We start from the raw sequence: 12,201 nt of genomic DNA, 5'->3' as shown, positions 1-12,201 counted from the left end.
AAGGTTAGAGCACTTTCCCATTACTATCCCAATTACTAATTGGTGATAAATAAAAAACAGTGATGTTTAGCTATTTTCTAAAAGGTTACAGTAGCATGGGCATGCATTACCTTAGTTAACACTAATCAGCATCTAGCAAATAAATTAACACTTACGTTCTATTAAGCTTGTCTTGATACTGGTTTGAATACAATCTCAGTTTTACATTAAAAATGTTTTTTTTGAGTCTTTGTAGTCACATATTGCATATATGTACTACACTTAACCGTTGATACACTGATCACCCAAAATTTCATGAGCATCTGTGTAATTTCTTGCGATGAGGCATAGACAGCAAAGACCTTGTTGCCTAGTCATAGTTTCATTGCCCTACAACCGCCTTCCATACCTTCTCACGACTATAGCGAGCGAAGAAACCATGCACGCTCACCTCCTCCGAAATGCTCGTTCCCAAGTGGTGGACTATGATAAACTGTTGTTTCCAGAATTTATTTTCACTCTGCAGTAGAGTATGTAATGAGCTGAAACTCGCTGGCCGATTAAAACTGTGTACGAGTCCGGACTCGAACCTGGAAACCCAGCCTTTCGCGGACAAGTGCTCAACTGACTGAGCCATCCAAGAACGAGTCACGACACTCCCTGACAGCTTTATGATCATCAGTACCTCATCTGCTACCTTCTAACCTTCCCTGTAGTACCTGAGGACACTTGAGGGACTAGCACTTATGGAAGGCAAAATTCGCTGTTTCGAATCACGGCCCGGCATCCAGTTTCAATCATACGAGGAAAGCTCCGAACAACACACACTCTGCTGGCAAAATTCTTTCTGGGAACTTTCTCCCGGCCTGGAGCTAAGCCATGCCACAGCAGTACAACTTCGGCCAGGAGACCCGCAAAGTTGCAAGTGTAGTTTTGAGGAGTTTGGATGGTGGTACATGAGGCACCAGCGGGACTAGAGCTGTGAGGGTGGACTGTGGCTCGTGCTTCGATGGTTCAGTTCACCTCCAGCGGCGGAGCGACTCCGATGGCCATATGCGTCCACGGCACAGAGCGTTTCCTGTGACACAAAGCTTTCGAGATCGAACGCTTCGCACATGAAGATATCAGAACTCATCCACTGAACCTGACAGGCATCTACCTCTCTATTACGAGCAGTGTAGTTTATCTTAAGTTGATCAACAACACAATACGTGATTAATTAGTCCATGACTGTAACAATGGCCTAAAATTAAACTATTATGATGGCAATGTGGGGGCGGTATAGATCACGCTGGACACGGTCACCGCACTATTAGGGTCGTTGAACTCCCTTCAAGGTTCCAGAAAACGTTGTGGTCAGTGCTTTACAACCGTGTGGACACTCAGCCAAATCGCCGAAAAATGGACCACTTTCACGACATGCCCCGTTCTTAGCGCGGTGAGGTAAGTTCGGATCGAGCTTACAAGACGTATGCAGAGCAATAATTATTTACGATAAGCACCCCAAGACCTGTTCAGTTTGTGGAAATGAGGGCAACATAACCTCAGAGTATGTCTAAAGGAGAATAATCGAGTACGAATCCATGAAACTGTATCCCACCCACGACAACATACATGCCTCTTATTTATGTTGCCACCACTCGGAAGTAGTCCCCATTGCACGTTCCCCAGTAACAAATGACGGAAAATCCCATCGCATAGTTGACACTGGTGGTTTACAATGTGTCCAAGCTGTCAGCTGACGAATGTCCCACGCCCTGCTGCAAGGGAAGTGCAATGACGCAGGAACAGAGACGAAAATAGAAATCGGCTGGCCTGTGGCACTGGCGGTCACTTTTGCCCCCAACTGCCAAGTAGACGGGGCTTCCATTCACGATTAGGATGTGGAGATGGATATAGCTCGTCCGGCTGGAGTGGCCGAGTGGTTAAAGGCGCTACAGTCTGGAACCGCACGACCGCTACGGTCGCAGGTTCGAATCCTGCCTCGGGCATGGATGTGTGTGAAGTCCTTAGGTTAGTTAGGTGTAAGTAGTTCTAAGTTCTAGGGGACTTATGACCGCAGCAGTTGAGTCCCATAGTGCTGAGAGCCATTTGAACCATTTTTTTGGATATAGCTCAGCGCAAACAGAGGTCACCATAACGGCGAAATAAAAGAAGTCGCACACAATCGGACGATTGCTTTCTCCGTACGGGAGAAGATGAATACGAACAGGCAGTTGGTGATGGCCACAGTAGAGAGTGCTGGGGTATCCGAGAACGACCGAGTTATACCACTGAATGTCACAGAGCTCGCTTTATAATTGACGATAGCCGACTCACTGACGCCACCGACGGAGGGTGCACCGACAAGGACAACGTGCGCCTAACATGCACGCCCCACAGCAAGAAGGACGTGAAAAGGCGTTTCACATCGCATCCAATAATATACTATATGATCACGGATAAAGACGACCTTGTCAAAGATATGCTGCATTGGGCAGATACAGATATCGCTCCGCTGCAGGACGTATATGTCGACGAATTCCTTAAGGTAGGTATCGTCGCAAAAGATGTCACCTACTTACCATCGGCACGCCCAATGGCTGTGGCAGTGGTTGAGTTCGGCTTATCAACATCTACGGGCCGTCAGGCATGGACAAACGAAAAAAAATGATGTTTTCTTTGCGGAAGGATTAGCTCTACTATTTCTAAGACGGGACGCTCTTTATATCCTCAACGGCTACTTCAATTAAGTTGGCGCCGAAGGATCGGTTCCTACGTTATAAATCGTGCTCAGAACTGTGAACACTGGTACGAGATCTGCACTTGGTAGATTCGTGGTAACACGTCCATGGAGATCAAGCTGAATGTTGTGTCTAGACAAGACAGCCTAGACACAATGAGAGGAAGCCGAAAGGCACGCGCTTAAACTCACGCAGACTGGCGTGAGGTCTGAAACAGGATACGTAATGATTGCTATAATGAAAAGTACGTAGCTTCTGGAATACTTAACTTTAATCCACATTTGTAGAAAATCGCTCTTAATGATACATTAATAGAATCTCAATATCTATACTGGTAATGGCGCCTTGCTAGGTCGTAGCAAATGTAGCTGAAGGCTATGCTAACTATCGTCTCGGCAACTGAGAGCGTAGTTGTCAGTGAACCGTTCCTTGCAAAGTCGGCTGTACAAATGGGGCGAGTGCTAGTACGTCTCTCTAGACCTGCCGTGTGGTGGCGCTCGGTCTGCAATTACTGACAGTGGCGACACGCGGGTCCGTCGTATACTAATGGACCGCGGCCGATTTAAAAGCTACCACCTAGCAAGTGTGGTGTCTGGCGGTGACACCACACTGAACGCCCTTATGTAACTAGCAACTTTCCCAACCACATCGATAGCGTCTATGTCAAGAGTCGCCTCCAACGTGACATCCATAACTGTAGCCAGCGGCATTCCCCTACCTCATGGTATATATCTGCATAGTTGCCCTCTGAAGCCAGCAGATGTGGTGACGCCGCGGTCTGTGGAAATTAAACGTGGTACCCCTTAAAGCTCCAGAGTGTCGCCGAATCGTTGATACCATGTGCATTGATGGCGTTAGGGCACCAACACTCACAGTGGAAATAGCAGAATTTAAACTTCTGTTACAAGATATTACGAGCCCCCTCACTAGAACGACAGGTGGTGGTGCAAAGAACCAAGGAAAACATCACTGTTGTTATACTTTCTCATCTGGAAGGAGCAGCGGTCCCCGCGAGGACACCAAATCGAGTGACGGGTGAACGCCCATCAATGTAACACGTAATTCATGAATATAAGAGGCGACGCAGAGCCCTAATACATACCATTGACACAGAGCATTGCAGCATGTGACGACACAAAATGGCAGAACAAATGCCTTAGTTTACCATTGTACCCGGTTTTACACCGAAGAGTAGCACGACAGGACGACCCTACAAGTCGTTACTTACACTCTCTTTGGGACGCTCAATCAAAAGGGCGAAGCCGTACTACTAGAGGAAACTAACGAAGACGAAGAGGTAAGAAGTCGACGGTACCCGAGGGAATACCCTTGAAGTTCTGTTGGACCTTTCAACAGTTGATGCTTCCCTATTGGATTGAAATCTGCCGCGAACTAATGTCTCCCGACATGCCACTTCCGCCTGCCTTTGTAGAGGTGCTGACCATCCCACTACGTAAACCTTCAGGCGGTACACGATTTAGAGACTACCGCTGACTAACACTATTGAAGTGAGTTTCAATTTTAACCAGCGTGATGGCAGCAAAGCTTACAGGAATACTGCACCGCGTGGTGTCACTTCCCCAGACATCCCTACGAAGCGTTATGAACATCCAGATGCCATTCTGTGAATACTGAGACTCTACCGTACTTGCGAAACTATATCGACTACGCGGAGCTTTGATAACCATAGACCTCGATCGATTCTTTGACAGTGTCAGCCATACCTACATTACGGAAGTGTTGACGTAAACGAAATTTCTGCAGCCCTACATCGCTACGTCGATGCGGTTACTACACGAAGCCACCTCTAAAGCGCCTGTTAATGACCGACTAGTACGACCCCCCCCCCCCTACTATTACGACAAGGATGTCAGTTATCCACTGGTACACCTTGTAACCTCCCCCTCACTTATCGACCTTAATGACCGTGAAAAATTAAACCGCGTGCACCTAATGGAAATTTTGGAAAAGCAATCGTCACCGAAGTTAATCTGTCAGTAAAGAGGGAGGAAAGCGTTACATCTAAATGAAAGGAAAAATGCTAATGAAACAGGTGGAAATTAATTTTGAAAAGGGGTAAAGTTAATAAAGAAAGTAAATGTGCGGTCGTTACGTTAACAGTTAACTAGCGGTAATTAAATATTTGAGATTTGGGGGAAATTACGGACGCCAGTCCTAAGGACAATTACAATAGTAACTGAAAAAGAAAGGTTATTACACATATAATTAGCACTAGAAGCGTGGCAACTGAAGGTTGACACATGCATTGTGAAAACTGAAAGTTTGTCAGAAGTAATAAATTTCGCTACACTCTGACTTAATTTAGCAAAAGAATTAATAAAACCGGAAAATTGAAAGTTAATTTAGTGACTGAAGTTAATAGTGAGCTTTCTTTCTGAAGCACATCGAAATTCAGTACAATACGGTTAGTTTTGGACTACCTCAACAATTATTTCAAAAGCTACTTGAATCTACGCAATTTAGAAATAAGGGACTTAACTTTGAACTTGAATTAAATGATTCTGAACAATTTAGTACGTACCAAGCTGAGCTGCAGTCACAGATAAGCTAAAATACGGTAACAAAACTGGCACTCTTAATTTGTGCTTGTGTAATCTGAATATTGTAGCCAGCTACAAATACCTTAACTGAACTTTGAAATTAAAGCAGTGAAATCGAATGATGCTGGCGTTTGAATTTCAACGACACTCGGGTTCATTCCGGAAAAGGAAGGGACCCTGCTTGGTAATGCAATTGGGACAATGAGCAACAAACGTTCACGCTAAGTTGCTGTAAGTTTTGTGATGCAACAATTTTAAAAGTTTGAAAAGCTGAGGTCTGCCATACAGTTCTAAAACTTTACGTACTTCCAGTCTTCCTTGTTGGCTGATTGAAGGTTTGACGCCGTCGATCGAGGAGGTGGCGACAGTCACTCATTGTCGGCCGTCGCTGTTGCTGAAGCTGGATGTTGGCACGCCTTCTTCTCGTCACGGTCACCAGACGAAACGGGCTCTTGATGTGCGCCAGCTAATGCTTCCCGTCCGCGACACCATGTCAGAAACTATCATCGCAAGTCGAGCGCAATTACATTCTGCCAAACCCCGAAAGCGCGGCAACTTGCGGGAGCTTCACACAACACACCTGCTCAACTGCACCACCCAAGCCAGACTCTCCTCTGCTCTGCCCGCGCTCCACGCGGCAGAGTTAACACTACGAAAGATCCTACACACTTTCGTTCTCCACACGACCTATCGATGTATTCGTTCGATAGTATAGTTTTCCCTAGGCCAGACCCAGCGTATAATTACAAAAAATATTCACAAAACAAACCAATTATACATCGACATAAATGCATATATATACAAATAGTAAAACAATTACAATATACAAAGACACAGAAATGTTATATCTTCAGGTAACAAAATAAGGAAAAAAAATTGCAGTGCAATAGATGGAAATAAGAGGATATGCATTTCCGTCGTTTCAACCCGCCTACTATCGTGTAGGGCCTCGGCGAACACACAGAAATGCCGCAAAACGACGTGGCATGGAGTCGGTTAACGTCGGAAATACTGTTGGAGGGGACTGACACCATGAATTCTGCAGGGCTGTCTATAAATCGGAGAGTACGAGGGGCTGGAGGTCTCTTCTGAACAACACGTTGGGAGGTAACCCAGATGTGCTCAATAATGCTCATGTCTGGGAGTGTGGTGGCCAGCGGAAGTGTTTAAACACAGAAGTGTGTTCCTGGAGCCACTCTGCAGATATTCTAGATGTGTGGGGTGTCGCATTGTCCTGCTGGAATTGTCCAAGTCCGTTGGAATGACCGATGAACCCGACTAGATGCAGGTGGTCAAACAGGATGCATACGCACGTGTCACCTGTCAGGGTCGAATCTAAAAGTATCAGGGGTCTCATATCACTCAAACTCCACACGTCCCACACCATTACAGAGTCTCCACCAGCTTTAACAGTCCCCTTTTGACATGCAAGATCCATGGATTCATGAGGTCGTCTCCATACCAGTACACGGCCATCCGCTTGATACAATTTCAAACGTGTCCTACCACGCAACTTGTTTCCACGCATCAATCGTCCAATTTCGGTTTTGACATGCGCAGGCGAGGCGTAAAGCTTTGTGTCGAGCAATCATCAAGGTTACATGAGTGGGCATTCGGCTCTGAAAGCCCATATCGACGATGTTTCGTTGAATTGTTTATACGCTGACACTTGTTGATGGCCCAGCATTGAAATCTGCAGCATTTTACGGAAGGGTTGCTCTTCTGTCACGTTGAACGATGCTCTTCAGTCGTCGTTGGCCCCGTTCTTGTGGGATCTTCTTGGGTCTATTTGCAGACGCATGTCTATACCATTGTCCTCTTCGCTTCAGTGAATATGTGCTTGACAGGACATACGATACAATGACACACTTTTCAGTGCAAGGCGCGTGCGGACGATATATTACTGATGGTGCGAATTGGCAACGACACTTATGTGGCGTTGGGTTGGATCAACTGATACGGTCCCACTACGAGTACCGATATCAACGCAGATAAATCGGCATCACCGAACCTTGATATTGGACTACCTGCTGACTGTTCTGCACCCTTGCAAAGAAGGGACAATCGTCTGGGGATCGTGTTCAGAAATAATGTACGATGAACGTCGGTGATCAACTTCAAGAGGTTGCTCCAAGCCGTCCGAAATGGTGTCAGTGTGTACGGCCTGCGAGCGTTAGACACGATTCAACGATGCGCCTTCATAAATATCTGCTTATCGTGACGCATCCCCAACTACGCGCAGATTCTACCGATGCCGGAGCTGATAGGTCAACGCATACTGGCAGCATATGGGTACTTCGTCAGCGCGGGATTTCGCTTCAAGATCCGATACGATTCCCTGACCGAGCCACTCGTAGAAGAGGCCTCTGGCTCTTGTACGTACACGAAAATATGGTGGCGCTTTATCTCAGTGCGATGTTCAAAACGTGGTTAGATTAGATTAGATTAATACTAGTTCCATGGATCATGAATACGAGATTTCGTAATGATGTGGAACGAGTCAAATTTTCCAATACATGACATAATTAAGTTAATTTAACAACATACTTAAGTTAATATAACAACTCTTTCATTTTTTGTGTTTTTTATTTTATTTTTTTTATATTTTTTTTAATATATTTTTTTTAATTTATATCTAAAAATTCCTCTATGGAGTAGAAGGAGTTGTCATTCAGAAACTCTTTTAATTTCTTCTTAAATACTTGTTGGTTATCTGTCAGACTTTTGATATTATTTGGTAAGTGACCAAAGACTTTAGTGCCAGTATAATTCACCCCTTTCTGTGCCAAAGTTAGATTTAATCTTGAATAGTGAAGATCATCCTTTCTCCTAGTATTGTAGTTATGCACACTGCTATTACTTTTGAATTGGGTTTGGTTGTTAATAACAAATTTCATAAGAGAGTATATATACTGAGAAGCTACTGTGAATATCCCTAGATCCTTAAATAAATGTCTGCAGGATGATCTTGGGTGGACTCCAGCTATTATTCTGATTACACGCTTTTGTGCAATAAATACTTTATTCCTCAGTGATGAATTACCCCAAAATATGATGCCATATGAAAGCAACGAGTGAAAATAGGCGTAGTAAGCTAATTTACTAAGATGTTTATCACCAAAATTTGCAATGACCCTTATTGCATAAGTAGCTGAACTCAAACGTTTCAGCAGATCATCAATGTGTTTCTTCCAATTTAATCTCTCATCAATGGACACACCTAAAAATTTGGAATATTCTGCCTTAGCTATATGCTTCTGATTAAGGTCTATATTTATTAATGGCATCATACCATTCACTGTACGGAACTGTATGTACTGTGTCTTATCAAAATTCAGTGAGAGTCCGTTTACAAGGAACCACTTAGTAATTTTCTGAAAGACAGTATTGACAATTTCATCAGTTAATTCTTGTTTGTCAGGTGTGATTACTATACTTGTATCATCAGCAAAGAGAACTAACTTTGCCTCTTCATGAATATAGAATGGCAAGTCATTAATATATATTAAGAACAACAAAGGACCCAAGACTGACCCTTGTGGAACCCCATTCTTGATAGTTCCCCAGTTTGAGGAATGTGCTGATCTTTGCATATTATGAGGACTACTTATTTCAACTTTCTGCACTCTTCCAGTTAGGTACGAATTAAACCATTTGTGCACTGTCCCACTCATGCCACAATACTTGAGCTTGTCTAGCAGAATTTCATGATTTACACAATCAAAAGCCTTTGAGAGGTCACAAAAAATCCCAATGGGTGGTGTTCGGTTATTCAGATCATTCAAAATTTGATTGGTGAAAGCATATATGGCATTTTCTGTTGATAAACCTTTCTGGAAACCAAACTGACATTTTGTTAGTACTTCATTGTTACAGATATGTGAAGCTACTCTTGAATACATTACTTTCTCAAAAACTTTGGATAAAGCTGTTAGAAGGGAGATTGGACGGTAATTGTTGACATCAGATCTATCCCCCTTTTTATGCAAAGGTGTAACAATAGCATATTTCAGTCTATCAGGGAAAATGCCCTGTTCCAGAGAGCTATTACACAGGTGGCTGAGAATCTTACTTATCTGTTGAGAACAAGCTTTTAGTATTTTGCTGGAAATACCATCAATTCCATGTGAGTTTTTGCTTTTAAGCAAATTTATTATTTTCCTAATTTCAGAGGGAGAAGTGGGTGAGATTTCAATTGTATCAAATTGCATAGGTATGGCCTCTTCCATTAACAGCCTAGCATCTTCTAATGAACACCTGGATCCTACTATATCCACAACATTTAGAAAATGATTATTAAAAATATTTTCAACTTCTGACTTTTTGTTCGTAAAGTTTTCATCCAATTTGATGGTAATACTGTCTTCCTGTGTTCTTGGTTCACCTGTTTCTCTTTTAATAATATTCCAAATTGTTTTAATTTGATTATCAGAGTTGCTGATTTCAGACATGATACACATACTTCTGGATTTTTTAATAACTTTTCTTAATATAACACAGTAGTTTTTATAATGTTTGATAGTTTCTGGGTCACTACTCTTTCTTGCTGTCAGATACATTTCCCTTTTCCGGTAACAAGATATTTTTATACCCTTAGTAAGCCATGGTTTGTTACAAGGTTTCTTACGAGTATATTTAACTATTTTCTTGGGGAAGCAGTTTTCAAATGCATTTACAAAAATGTCATGAAATAAATTATATTTTAAATTGGCATCAGGTTCACGGTACACCTCATCCCAGTCTAACTGCTGTAGGCTTTCCCTGAAATTTGCAATTGTTAAATCGTTGACTGAACGTACTACTTGGGAGGACTGTTTAGTATTGCTGAATGGAGCTATGTCATATATTGTAACTAGCTGTGCACCATGATCAGAAAGACCATTCTCAACAGGCTGAGCATTTATCTGGTTAAACTTATCTTGGTCTATAAAGAAGTTATCTATCAGTGAGCTGCTATCCTTTACCACCCGAGTAGGAAAATCAATAACGGGTGTCAAATTGAAAGAACCGAGTAATACTTCGAGGTCATTTTTCCTATTACCCTCTTTCATAGAATCTACATTGAAGTCCCCACAAATAATAATTTGCTTCCCCCTGTCTGACAGATAGCACAACAAGGAGTCCAAATTTTTCAGAAATAGATGAAAATTTCCTGATGGGGACCTATATACAGTTACAATTATAAATGTGCCTTTATTTAATTTAAGCTCACAGGCACATGCTTCTATATGTTTCTCTACACAAAACTTTTTTGTTTCTATACTTTTTGCACAATGATAACTTTTGACATATATGGCAACTCCTCCTTTCTCCATATTTTCTCTCATTACATGTGCAGAGAGCTTATATCCACTTACATTTACCTTATCCATATCAGTAACAATGTGATGCTCAGACAGGCATAGTATATCTATTTCATCCTCAGCTTCTAAATCTTCTAAACAAACCAGAAGCTCATCTATTTTATTCTTTAAACTCCCGATATTTTGATGAAATATACTTACATTATTTTTAATTATACTTTCATGAGAACCTTTCCTTATTCTAACATTTGCAGTACTCTCCTGTCTGAGTTTCTCATTGTGCTTAGGCCTAGTTGCTATACCAGTGGTCACATGGTGTTCAGAGAGGCAGATTATGTCAACTGGGTTGGGTGACTTTAATTCATCAATGCAATTACCTAGGACTGAGATACAACTTGGTGGAGATAAAATTTCTGGTGATTGGTGAAAATTTATAATTGACAGCTGTGATTGGTGATCCAATGTGCTAGAATTGTGCTGTTTAATTTCTTTCCTAAACTGAAGATTTGTTTCAATCCTGACCTCTCGTAGAACTTGACATCTTTCTGTCTTACCTATCCTAAAAAAGGTGCTGCTCCAACACCTGTAACCACTGGTATTTTACCATTCATGGCAGTGCCTCACCCCCTTAAATTTCCTGCTATTACCCCAGCCAGTTTCCCCTTCCCTTTCCTGTTGAGATGTAGGCCATGCCTGGTATAGTCCCACCTACTGAGAGAGTCAACAGGAACCACACCAATATGAGCCCCCGCACCTGACCCAAGCAGCCGTTCCATCTCCAAATTAACTCTCCCAACAGAAGAGCTCAAATGGGGCCGGTCATGGCGTCTCAGGACAGATACAAACTCAACATTGGTGTGTCTCGATGCCGACGCAATCTTTGCCAGGTCACACTCTATACTGTACCCAGGATCTCTGTCGATGCTGTTCCCTGGCCCTCCCACAATAAGCACGGTGTCTTCCCTGGTAAATCCTTTACAGAGTGAACCTAAATCCTCTGTCACCTGATCCAGACTAGCACTTGGTTTGAAAAAATTTGTGACCTGGTATTCTGGTCCTAATTCCTCCTGCAGAAGTTGGCCTACACCTCTGGCATGAGAACTACCTAACAACAAAACTTTCTTCCTTTTCGATGGCTTTCCTACATTCTTTTTCAATTTCCTATTGAAAGTTTGTTGTGTCCTGTCTACACCTACCTCTGCTTGAGGCTCATCAGTTTCTAACTGAAGCAACAGGTCAAACTTATTTTTGACATTCACCACAAAACTGTCAGACTTAGTTCTAGGCCTGTTCCTTCTACTACCTGTTGCCACTTCCCACCTCTCTTTGCCCTTCTCCCTCCTTAACCTGTCCAGATCTTCCCTAGCCTGATCTAGCTCAGCCTGAAGGGCAGCAATTTTCCCCTCCTGTTCCACTATCTTCCTATCTCTGCTGCAAATCCTACATAACCACTGATGAGCCTGATCCACTTTCCCGACACCCACACCACTGCAGTCCCCCCAGTGAAAAAAACTACTGCATCCATCACACCAAATCCCGGAACTAACAATTCTACGGCAAGTCAGGCACTTCTCACTCATGGCAAAAATAATATGTTAGCTAGAATAAATCAATTAAATTACCGAAAATCAAAAA

This window comes from Schistocerca cancellata, chromosome 6 (genome assembly GCF_023864275.1).
Source record: "Schistocerca cancellata isolate TAMUIC-IGC-003103 chromosome 6, iqSchCanc2.1, whole genome shotgun sequence".
NCBI lineage: Eukaryota > Metazoa > Arthropoda > Insecta > Orthoptera > Acrididae > Schistocerca > Schistocerca cancellata.
This window is presented reverse-complemented; position numbering follows the sequence as displayed.